Here is an 11,218-nt window from a genome sequence, read left to right as displayed (position 1 = left end):
GTGCGTCTTTCTCTTGGTCCTAATGCCCTCACTGTTCTTGTCCTATCAAATCAAAACTTTGCAAAAGCTGTAAGAGGTGAAATATAAGCAGCAAAACATCGCATTAGAAAAGAAATCAAGGCACACCATGAATCGCTCTACTTCTGAATAGCCATATTAAGCTAAGAATGCTCAGAGCAAGAAGCAAGAATTTTATAAACTGAGTAAAAGATGGAATGCACATGGTTTATTTAAGGTTAGATTTATTCATATAGTAATGTGCTAGCTGGAGTATATGAGTATATTTCATATTCAATAAATATTTACAGCTGTAGGGATTTTAACACTGACATAAGGATGCCAGATTATCACCTGGCAGACTGAAGCTGTCTGCTTATCCATAAGTTTGGTACTGCAGGGCAAGCAACACTTCAAGTTTTCATTAGTCCACGAATAACACGTAGAAAACTTGAGCTGGAACAACAACTACTGACACTAAACAAAACCGACAACTTCTATGATTCAAAGAGGAGCTCAGACTCTGTGGTCTGTTTGCTAATATTGCTGGCATGGATGCTAGTGGGACTGTGGCATTTTTGCTGCAAGACAGATGCTCGTGCAATGGGAAAAGGGGTGAGGCAGTCCATGTGCCTTGGTCTGATGGAAATCAGGTATGGATGTAATTCAGGTGTTATCAACTCTTTTGATGCTGGGGGCTTGGAATGCGGATTTTCACATATCTTGTGATATTCGATTAGCAGAAAGCTCCAGCTCAAGGAAGCATGTGATTGCTTCCATGTTCACCTTTTGTTAGAAAATGCATTTCTAGGCATTATAGGTAAAAGAAAATCCTGAAGGCATGAAATGCAGTATATTCCAAAGGGAACCAAGGATTTGTTAGGTTTTTTCCCTTCTTCCTCATTACTACCCTGTAAGATGTTCTGTAAGTTCAGTCTATGGTTCCTGGAAAATGGCTTCCAAAAAATTAAAAATGCAAGGGCACCTACTTTCAGACTAAAACGAGTCACAGCCTTCAAAAGGAAGGATGGGATAGAGCACCTTAAAACTGCTCAAGGCATGTGGTGTCTCTCACATCTTGTCTACTGCCCTAACCATCTTATACAGAATGCATGACCAGTCTGCTGAGTTTGGCACCTTCGCTACCTCAGCTGTTCTTTAAAACATATAATGCCGCTTTAATCATATCTTGATTAGAAGGAAGATTTAGCCTATATTTTGATACATCACCATTGTGTGTGTGTGTATGTTTTTTAGCTTACATTCACAGAAGAGTAACATCCTGAAGCACCTTCAGCCCTGAGAATATTATTCTTTATCCTGCTTTTCATAGGGAGAAAGAAGTGTTGATGTTTTCAATTCAATAGGGAAGAAGCACACATTTGCATTAAAAAAACCCTGAGTTCAAAAGCATTCATTTAAATAACAATATGTGTCAGCCGTAGAAAGACAAAACGAAATGGAAATGAAGAGACCTGTCCAAGGCACTCTGCAAAAAGCTGGCACCAGCCACTTGCAAAAGGTTCAGTTCCACAGAGTCCCATTGTCAGGCATATGGAAGAGAAGAAAAAGGAGAAACTTAAGAGTGTGTGGAATAAATGGGAAAAAGTATTACTGGCTTTTTTGCTGTTTTTACTTTTCTGACTTACCCAAGTATTTTGATTTCATTTATTTAATATTTTTGCCCTGGCTAAAATTTTATAACAGGACACTGTAACAACTCTGATCAAGATAATTCTGGCCTGCAGTGGGAACTGCTGTATAAATTCTGTCCTGGTGTGTTCTGTGTTGCTGAGCAAATCCACCTGGGTCACTCGTGCAGCTATGTTTCAGCTACAGATGAAAAGACACCCTATTACCAAATTTTGCTTTTGGGACAGAGCTAATAGGCAGCACTATCATTGAAATATATGCAGGTGGAATCTGGCCTTTGAATCTTCCTGACCATTTTATCAAAGAAGAAATGAGCAACTACAGAAGATGTTTGGAGGTCAGTCTAGTCAATTAAATGAGCAGGTATAAAACTACGAGTAGCACACTTCCAGTAGCCTCTAGTCCCTGTTCAGCATGGACCTCTATTGGAACTTTCTCACAACCATCCCCAGTTCTGCACAACGAGCCTTCCTGAATCAAATTTCAGCCTCCTGAGTGCTGGGAGAGCAGAGGACAGCTGAGGTTCCTCAGAAGCACTTATGAGCCCCCATCAACCGGTCTGTTTTCCAACCTCACCTCTTAAAAGTAAGCCAGGAAAGCACTGTGGTTTTCCACTGCCAGCATACAAAAGCAAGATTGTCTTTCCAATGGATGAGCCCTTGAGCGTCTGAGAGGATGTCTTGTTTCTGAAATGCACTTGAAGAACAGCATCACTTTCTTATCATCTCCCCACCTGGAAGTTAAGACTACCACATCCATGGTATTGTCTTTCTACCTATGGTTACTAAAAAGCATGCTACAAAGTAGGCCCTTCACTGGGACACAGAATGAGTTGCTCCTCCCGCCTAGCTGTGGTGGAGTCCCTCTCCCCAGGTATCCCAGGACACTTCCCTGTGCTTCCTCTGAAGGAAGAGGAACGAGCGCTGCATGTCCCAGGTTCTACCCTCAGGCCTAGAGCCACTGCCTTCTTCCCCACTTCCAGGCTCTTAAGTGCTGCTTCATGCAGGTAGCACATGGAAGAGGCTGCCCACAAAACGTATTGTTCTCCTTGGACTGCTGTTCTACAGCAGACCCTAGACCTCCTTGGTCAGTGGGAGAGGAATATGTTACAGGCTGTGCCAAATACATCAGCAATTGCTCCAGAAAGGCCCAACCTCTGGTGTCGATATTGACCAGTGCCAAAATTGCGTTATCTTTCCTGTCAGTAAACCCATGCAGGTGCTGTAAGACTTAGGCTGTTACCATCCCTGCTCAGTCAGACCTGGTTGTGGAAGGTATACATACCTTCAGTAAACGCAAAGTCAAGCTGTGTTGACTACTCCATTCTTTAACATTTGCTCATGCCTCCGATTGACGAAGAAAAAAACATGTGCCATCCTTCACTGTTGCAAATTCTGCTCGCTAATTGCCAAGAGCTAGAACATTAAATCAAATCTAGGTCTTCTTATTCATTTGAAAAGCATTAGGAAACATAGTTGCCTTATCCAGAGTTATAAACCTTCCAGTCACTGCGGTGTAACTGTTTGTACTTACCCTTTTTTCCCCACTTCATTTTGGCTTGCATTTTCGTCCAAACCATTCCCCATTGCATACTTGTTAAATATTATGTGACATGTTATGTTATCCGTACGTGAAGAAACAACATACTTCAATGTGCAGAGCCCGCATTTAACTGCCAGGAAAATAACAAAGCAAGAACAAAACCAAGGCTGGATGGAAGAAAGAGCGTGTGGACAGGTTGTTACTCACTCTTTAATAAACATCTTGGATTGATTTACACTCCTATGCCAAAAGCAGATGTGCCACCTTCCATTTAAAGACTCCACATGTAGCAGCACTCATGGTTTCATAGCTGCATGTATCATATGCCACAGCTCTTTGTGCGTTATAACAATGGCTTTATTTGCACAGATGTGAAGAAAGTCCGTGCATAAAATGGGACTGATTACATGGTACACAGGATTTGTTGTGGTTTTATAGTCAAGTTACCTTCCCCATTTTTCGCAGGATAAATTAAGAATATGTATTTTTAGATTATCACAAGTCATAATTTATTTGCAGGTGTTGCAGATGTTTTATTTACTTTGCATTGTAGCAAATATCGTTCATTCAACGAGATTTTCTAATATCAAGCTAGTAATAAATTAGAACAAGATTCATTAGAACTTGGTTTTGGAGGCTATTAAAGCTTGATAAAATCTGTTGATCAGTGGCAGGGATTTCTGCACTTGCATTGTGATTTATAAGATGTTTGCCAATCTGTCAGTGAAGAAAATGCAGCTGAAATTCCATTTTTACAAGATTTGTGCTCATAAATCACGTGGCCAGTGTAAAATAGAGTATGTAAGACATGGACCTTTGCACCGCTTTGCAAAAGCAGTTCTGTGGGCATGAAAGTCAGCAGCACTTGATGAAGGGTAGAGGGAATATATCACAGGAGTGACAGCTTCTGGATTTACTGTACCACAGCCTTTGGCTAACTCAGAAATGGTAGCTCTCAGGGCTTTAAGTGCAGTAGTAGGTACTCTGTGCTTGAAACCTAGCCTCTAGCACAGCCTTAGATAGTTACCAGATATCTGTGGGGGCATTATTAACCCACCTAGAAATGACATATCTCAAGCCTTGTGGGCAATACGCATGTGCCATCGTTGCCTCTTGTACTCAACCATTAATAATACCCTGAAGCTGGAGAGGGTTCTGTATACCTTCAAGCCCCAGTACCCCAACCCAAGGTAACCTGAATTCAGCTCTGAAATGGCTGGGACCATTTTAGTATCAGCATCCTTCGCTAGAAAATCACCCCTTGCTGACCATAAAATCTAGCCCACCATTAGAGACAGGGACAGTACCACATTAGGGACAGGTTCTTAGCTGGCTCTGAATTGCTGTAGCTGTGCAAGTGGAAATAAGGTGGTTTACTCTTTTGGAATAGCTGGCCTGGCCTCTTTGGCTTTAGAAACAAAACAAATAAGGTAAGGGAAATTGATCCCCCATGTAATATTAACAATATCAGTAGAGGTACTTCAGGGGTAAATTCAGCCCTGTGGGTGGAAGGTCACTAGAAGGAAATCTTCACCACTGGTTCCCCATGGGGAACTCTGCCTGTAAAGTTTCATCTGTGGCTGGAAATTTACTTTACTGCCACCAAACAGGCCATGAAATCATTTGCAAACATCTGTAAAAACCCAAGTGATACTAAAGCTCCCACAGCAAAGCCTTTTTTCCCTGCTGAGTAATCTTTCCCCAGGGGGCAGCTCCAACTTAACATTTACTCCATGTCTTTCTACATATACAGGAGATAAGTAAACAGCATATGCTTCCCATAAACTTTAAATACAGGTAGCATTTTAAAGTCACACTATTCATACTCAAAATATGTATTTTTAGCTACAAGGGTGTTCAGGCTAAGTGAAATGAAAAAGCTTTAAATGGTTCTTGCATGTCTTGACACACTAAAGCATTGGATAACATGCAGTTATATAACTGATTGCACCTGTTGAAATGTTGCAATGGTCATCAGCTGCAGCAAGGCACCTACTATCGGTCACATTCTACTGCCCTTGCTGTTTCACCTTCCTCTAGAAACCAGCCCACACTGCTGCTCCTCCTCCATCCAACACCCCCTTTTCCACCACCCTCAGGGCTATTTAACCACTCAGCAGAACGAGCTACACCTGCACATCGTCCATGTCAATCAACCCACTGCCTCTGAGGCAAGGCCACAGCTGCATGTTATCAATGCTAATCAGCCCACTGCCTGCATTCCTCTACAGTCATCCACATCACCTAAGCTGGAAATTACTTTTTTCTTCTTTTTTTTTTCTAAATAGTTACATATTTGTGTGCACTTGGTACTATAAATAGCTGCTCTTCAGATACCTGCTGAATATTAGGGTTTGATTTATCAAGGAAGTTGGCAGAGAGTATCACAGTTGTGAACCTTAACGAGAAGGCGATATTTAATGATACTTTGAAGAGCAAATGATTTCACTGTTGCTGGGGTGGGTTAAGAGCTCCGTAAAGACCAAATTGGGCCACTGCAGGTGTGCAGCTTAACGAGCTACACTTGGGTAGCAGGGTAGCATAAAGTGAGAGCACAGAGAAGACATTTGGGAGTGCTACTACAATGGAAGAACTGGAGTAAATGTGGGGTGGAAGTTTGAGGTAAGACTATAGTTGGTATTATTTTTCTGCACTTTCATTTTTTATATGAGAAAATACAGGAAAAAAATTGGAAGTTATCTTAGTATTGTGGATGTGTGAGTTATACCTGTGGCTTCTCTCCATATCTCCCAAACAAGACTTATATTCTCTAACTATTTGGTAAGAGGAACATGGAAAATAGCAATTTTTGTAAGCCTGTTGCCTTTAGTATTTTTTTTTATAATACCAATGTTAAAAGTACATTCTATTCATGAGTATCAAATTGATACTGAAGTTATGATGTAGTTCAGCTGTGTGTATGTAATTGTTTGCTTTCAAGACTAAAGGCCCAGATTCCTTCTCTCCTCTGCTCCCTACCCTGTTGAAGTGCAGCTGGTGATGGGGTAGATATTCTATAAAACATGAAACATTGTATACTGGTGTAGACCTTAGAAATGTTGGTTTAAGAATCTGAAACAAACTGTGTGGGTTTTTTTACGTTTCTCTGGGATCACTGATGTTTGAGTGGAGTGGATAGAAGTTAAGTGTAAAGTAGAACTAAAAAATGAAGCTGGGATTCATGCCTAAGATGTTCTAGATAAACTAGGTTTAGCCCAAATATGCATATATGCACTGCTGTTGATATCTCTGGGAGCTGTGTGTGTGGCCTACATATTGAAAAGCAGGATTGAATTTAAGGGGAAAGAAAGAAAACGTGCATGTATGTGTATAGAGCATCAGTCTCTGTGTGTGTGTATATGTGACAACATAAATATATAAAATAAAAACAACCTGGTCTGCTCTTATGGCTCACACATCCATTCCCATGTGGATTGCCCTGCCATCCTGTTCTATGCACTCTGGTTGGTGGCAGGGTGATTAAAGAAAGGAGTAAGCCAACTACTGAAGGTACTTTCTTTCTGGCTATTTCTTTTTTAAACTAGAACAGATAAAACCTCTTATTTTCATCCCTGTATCAGTATAGATCTGAATTATGTACAACTGAATTGAGTATATGATTTTAATTTGTTCATATACTTTTAAAACTTGCTAGCTATATATGATTTTGGCCAATACTGATGCTCTGGGAAGTTGCTCAGTAATGGCTGGAACTTAAAGTATAATTTCAAGCAACTTCTCCAGCATAAGCAGACTTCCTTCCACGTTGTGACAATCACTGTGAATCCTGGTTTGTTTTGGATCAGCTATTTTCCTGTCTTAAAATAGGAGACCCAAGAACCTTGGTCAAGGAAATCTGCTAAAGAACGTGAGGCCCCTTTGTTTACTGTGTCATGAAAATACATTCATGTTGCCAAGCCATTAAAAAAGGAATAAAGGGGTGGAATGAAGCAGCAAGACAACTGAGAGATGTGTTAATTTACTGCATTCCCTGTACAAGTCTATGTTTCCAAAGGAGCCTCTCATGGTAGAAAGGAAGTGTCCTTTCCAAATACAGCCTTCGAAGGAGGTGAGACACGCAGCTACAAGGGACGCTTGCTACCAGGAAAGCCTCCTCATGCCTGTAGTTTACAAGAGTTGTCTACGTGATATTTTTCCCCTTCCCGCCCCTCCCCGCCCCCCCCCCCCCCCCCCCGCCCCAAGCTTTCTTCTACTCTTAACAGAGACATAGGCAGGAATGGGGATTTTGGAAACTAAGTTATAAGAAATAGACATTTAACCTATTGTTATGACAAATCTGGAACTTCTGATTTTTTGCTAGCTTAGGGGTATAGGAAAGGTCAAAGGTACAGGCTGTGGTCACTTCTGACTGCCAAACGAGAGGCAATAGGAATAGACGTGAATGACTTTATTGCTCCAATCACAAGCAAGAGAGATTGTTAACAGACATCGATTAATCTTTTAAAAGATATGCTTGCAAAAATGTCATGAGGTTGTAAAGGTCATCAAGGCAGGGATTTCTGTCAAATGCCAGGAAAAGTAGTGTCATTCAGCAGACTCTGGACATGCTTTGAGCTGCACAAGAACACAAACTGAGATATGTGACTCATTATTTCTTTGTGACCGAAGTAAAAATTAGATTCTCTTCTCATAATTAATTGCTGCATATGGCACAAGACAATTGAGTTTGATCACTGGTTCCTTTCCTTTTCATGTTGTTTCTTGATTTTTATTTAATTATTTTTTCCTCCCTAGTCATAGACAGGACACTTGGTTTGTGAGGGTGGGTAGCAGATGTAGTCTGAGAAGCCAGTTGGCTGGTTAGTGCTCAGAGGGATTGAAACAAACGGTAGAGCTGTTAAATGGGGAGGAAAGGAAAGTTCAGGAGGCAGGCTTGAAGTTACTAATTTGAACAAAGACTTTGCTCAAGGCTCTTGAGTGCTTCTCAGAAATCTTACTCTCGAAATCCATACAACAGAGCTTGAAAATGCTAAGCAAACAGTTTTGGTGGGAAGAGTACTACTTTTAAAGGTGCATACCTGCAGGCGGCATCCTTCTTGGAAAAGCCTGGTGACTGTAGGTTTATATCAGGGTGTGGGTACTAGGAACTTGGGTTGTTCTTTTGCTAGCCCTAACATTTCTGTCAACAGCCTCCAAAGAATACGCTCATGTGAGTTTTGAGACACCGTTTTGGGAAACGGTGATTCAGAGATTCTGTGCTTTGGTGCAGGAAAGGAGAGGAAGGAAATTTTTAAGTAGAAGTTTAAAACAGTCCTGCAGGCTTCTCTAGATTTTTCTTATGTAAAGAAAGTCATCATGCAGGCGAGGAATTCAGCACTAGAATTGTTGTGGGAGACTTCTAATTAGGGTCAAAGATGGTGAGAATTTGGTACTGCCACATCTAAACCCAAACCCACCAGTCCATGGCATGGTCAAGAGTGAAGATCAGCAACTGACTCTGAACCTGGTCCACTGGATTATCTCCCTCTATTAAGATGCCAAATCACTTCTACGTTACAGTAAAGCTGTATTCCCACACAGCTGTCTGGGTTATAGGAAGGCTGATCTATAGTCCTGAAGCATACACGGAGCTGTACACCAAAAGCTGGAAACATGGCCTACAATTTTAAGAGGAATTTTCCAAGCCAGAAAGTAAAGTGAGTGTTCATGTTCAGGGTGTGCCATTAGACTTCTGGAAACCATCACTCGGCAGGTATACGAGCAAAAATAACAAGTCTTTATAGTGGTTTTAATAAAGTGCACTTTATAGCACCTTTCATCTTCAAAGAATGATCCAAATTTATTGTTGGTATAAACCCACTGGGACCAATGAAGATGAAGAGGGGAGTACAGTTACCCCTTTGCTAATCAGGGTCATGATTTCACAGGACTATTATTTTGTACCTTGTCAGTAACTATTACAAAATCTGGGAGGCTGTAGTACAAATTTAGCAGCAAAAGGCAAACTGAATCTTGTGACTGCAGGCTTAATGGCCATCATTAAGTATAATATATATGCATAGCTTCAGTACACTTCTTTTGCCAAGTTTCTGGAAAGATCAGTTAAGTAACTGACTACAGGAGTGTAAAATGTATACTTCATTGCACTAATGACTGCTTTTATTCCTACTGCATGCAGTATGAAAGTCTGTAGATCATATTACATACAAAACTGCATCTCATTCTCTCTCACACGCTCTTGCACAGTATCACTTTTGGTGTGTTCCTGGACAGTATGGAAGCTGTCAAACTTCAGGTTATGAAAGGTGAAACACTGGACACCATACAGGCACCCAAAAAGAAGAAATTCATTTACGCATGTTAGTAAAGCAAAGACCTTTGGAAACGAGGATACAAGCAAGCTGGCCTGTATGCTTCAGCAGTGTACAGAGAATATTTCTTCCATGTTGCCTCAGTTGTTTTATGGTGTGGAAAGGGCACAAGGCCAATAAGCGAGGCTAGCACTCTGCTTGTTTTCCCCTTGGCCCTACATACTGGGAGTGCAAGCTAATGCATTTTGCTTGGCTCCTGCAAAGGAGTTCAAGGATCCCCTCTTTATCTGAGCAAGCTTTGGCAAAACCTGTCTGCATTTTGCTTTTAGTGGGAGCTTTATACAGCACTCCATTCAGATTGCTAATGACTGGCAAACTAACTTGCTGGAATGTCTCAGATGTGACTAATCTGTGTTACACCTCAGATTTTTTTATTTGGGGGGGGGGGGGGGGGGGGAAGGGAAAACAAACCCAGGAACACAAGCAAAGCAAAGGAATAAAGTGAATATTAGGTGCTTGGATACAACATGCAGAACCAAAACCATTCAAGCTACATGCGAAACGGTCTCACTACTACCAGTATTGCAGCAGTTTGTGGATTGGATTCTTTAAGAAAAGTATTGGTCTCATTTCGTTTGACTTACATGAATTGGTGGAACAACTATTGTCCATGCAAAAGTAGCTGATCAGTGCAGGACTTCTTGCAAATACTTTGGAGAGTTCTCTCTTGATTACAGAATCGTGCAGTAAGGACAGGTTCCAGCCTAATTTTTCAAATTACTTAAGAGTTTAATTTAGAAAAGAATGGGTGAACATTGTCCAACATGTAAAAAATTATATTCCTACAAATAAATATCAGCTTGTATATATTTCTTAAATGCTTTGAGAATTTAACCTACCCTGTTAGTGTAATGCACCAAGTGTTTTGCTATACTGCAATTCGTCTCTGCACTCAGACTCTTTGCTTTCTGTGAAACGATCATCTGTTCTTGGTGTATAAACATTGCATAGAGAAGTAACCAGGAAACACATACTGGTGTTATAACCACAGAGTAAGTGACCAGGAATTCCTTTGGAAGCTGTAGAGACTACTCTGTTACTTGTTGCTGTGTAAACAACGCCAAAGCATACGCCTTGTGGTACTAGCTATGCATGAAGGTAGAGAGAATTAGCAAACTCCTTGAAAGTTGCTTCAGAAAGACTTAGCTAATGGTGACAGTGCCCTGGAAACTGCACAGAGCAGGGATATGAGATGTGGATCACCTCCCCCCACCCCACCCCTGATTTAGCCATTGCTGGTGGATTGTTTACTTTTGTTTATTTCCTACATTTCTCTCTGTCTAGATTTCCACCTTCTCCAGATGGGACCTGTGTTATGTCAGGTGTTTGTACAGTGCCTCCGCGATGCCAGCCTTACCTTAATGGTGGTTCCGTAAAGGCTGGAGTTACTGTGGACAGCAAATTGAGGAAATGTGTAAGATCAGGGGAAGCTGCTTTTAGCTTGGATCAGGATACCATATCTTGAGTCCCTGGTCACAGTAGTGTAGCATCAGACATATTAATAGCCGTAAAGAGGCTCTTTTTCAAAGCTGTAAAAGAAAGTAACCTGACAGCTAGACGTAAGTGGAACTGGTTGGTGTAAACACTTGTAGCTCTGAATGACAAGATCCCTCGCAAGAGAAAGTTTACAGGTGGAATGGGCTTGCAGTCAGAACATCCTTTCTACAGAGTGGTTCAAAATGGCTAGGACATAT

Source organism: Falco biarmicus, chromosome 4, assembly GCF_023638135.1.
Source record: "Falco biarmicus isolate bFalBia1 chromosome 4, bFalBia1.pri, whole genome shotgun sequence".
Classification (NCBI taxonomy): Eukaryota; Metazoa; Chordata; class Aves; order Falconiformes; family Falconidae; genus Falco; species Falco biarmicus.
The sequence above is the reverse complement of the archived record's forward strand: the minus strand, read 5'-3'. Positions refer to the sequence as shown.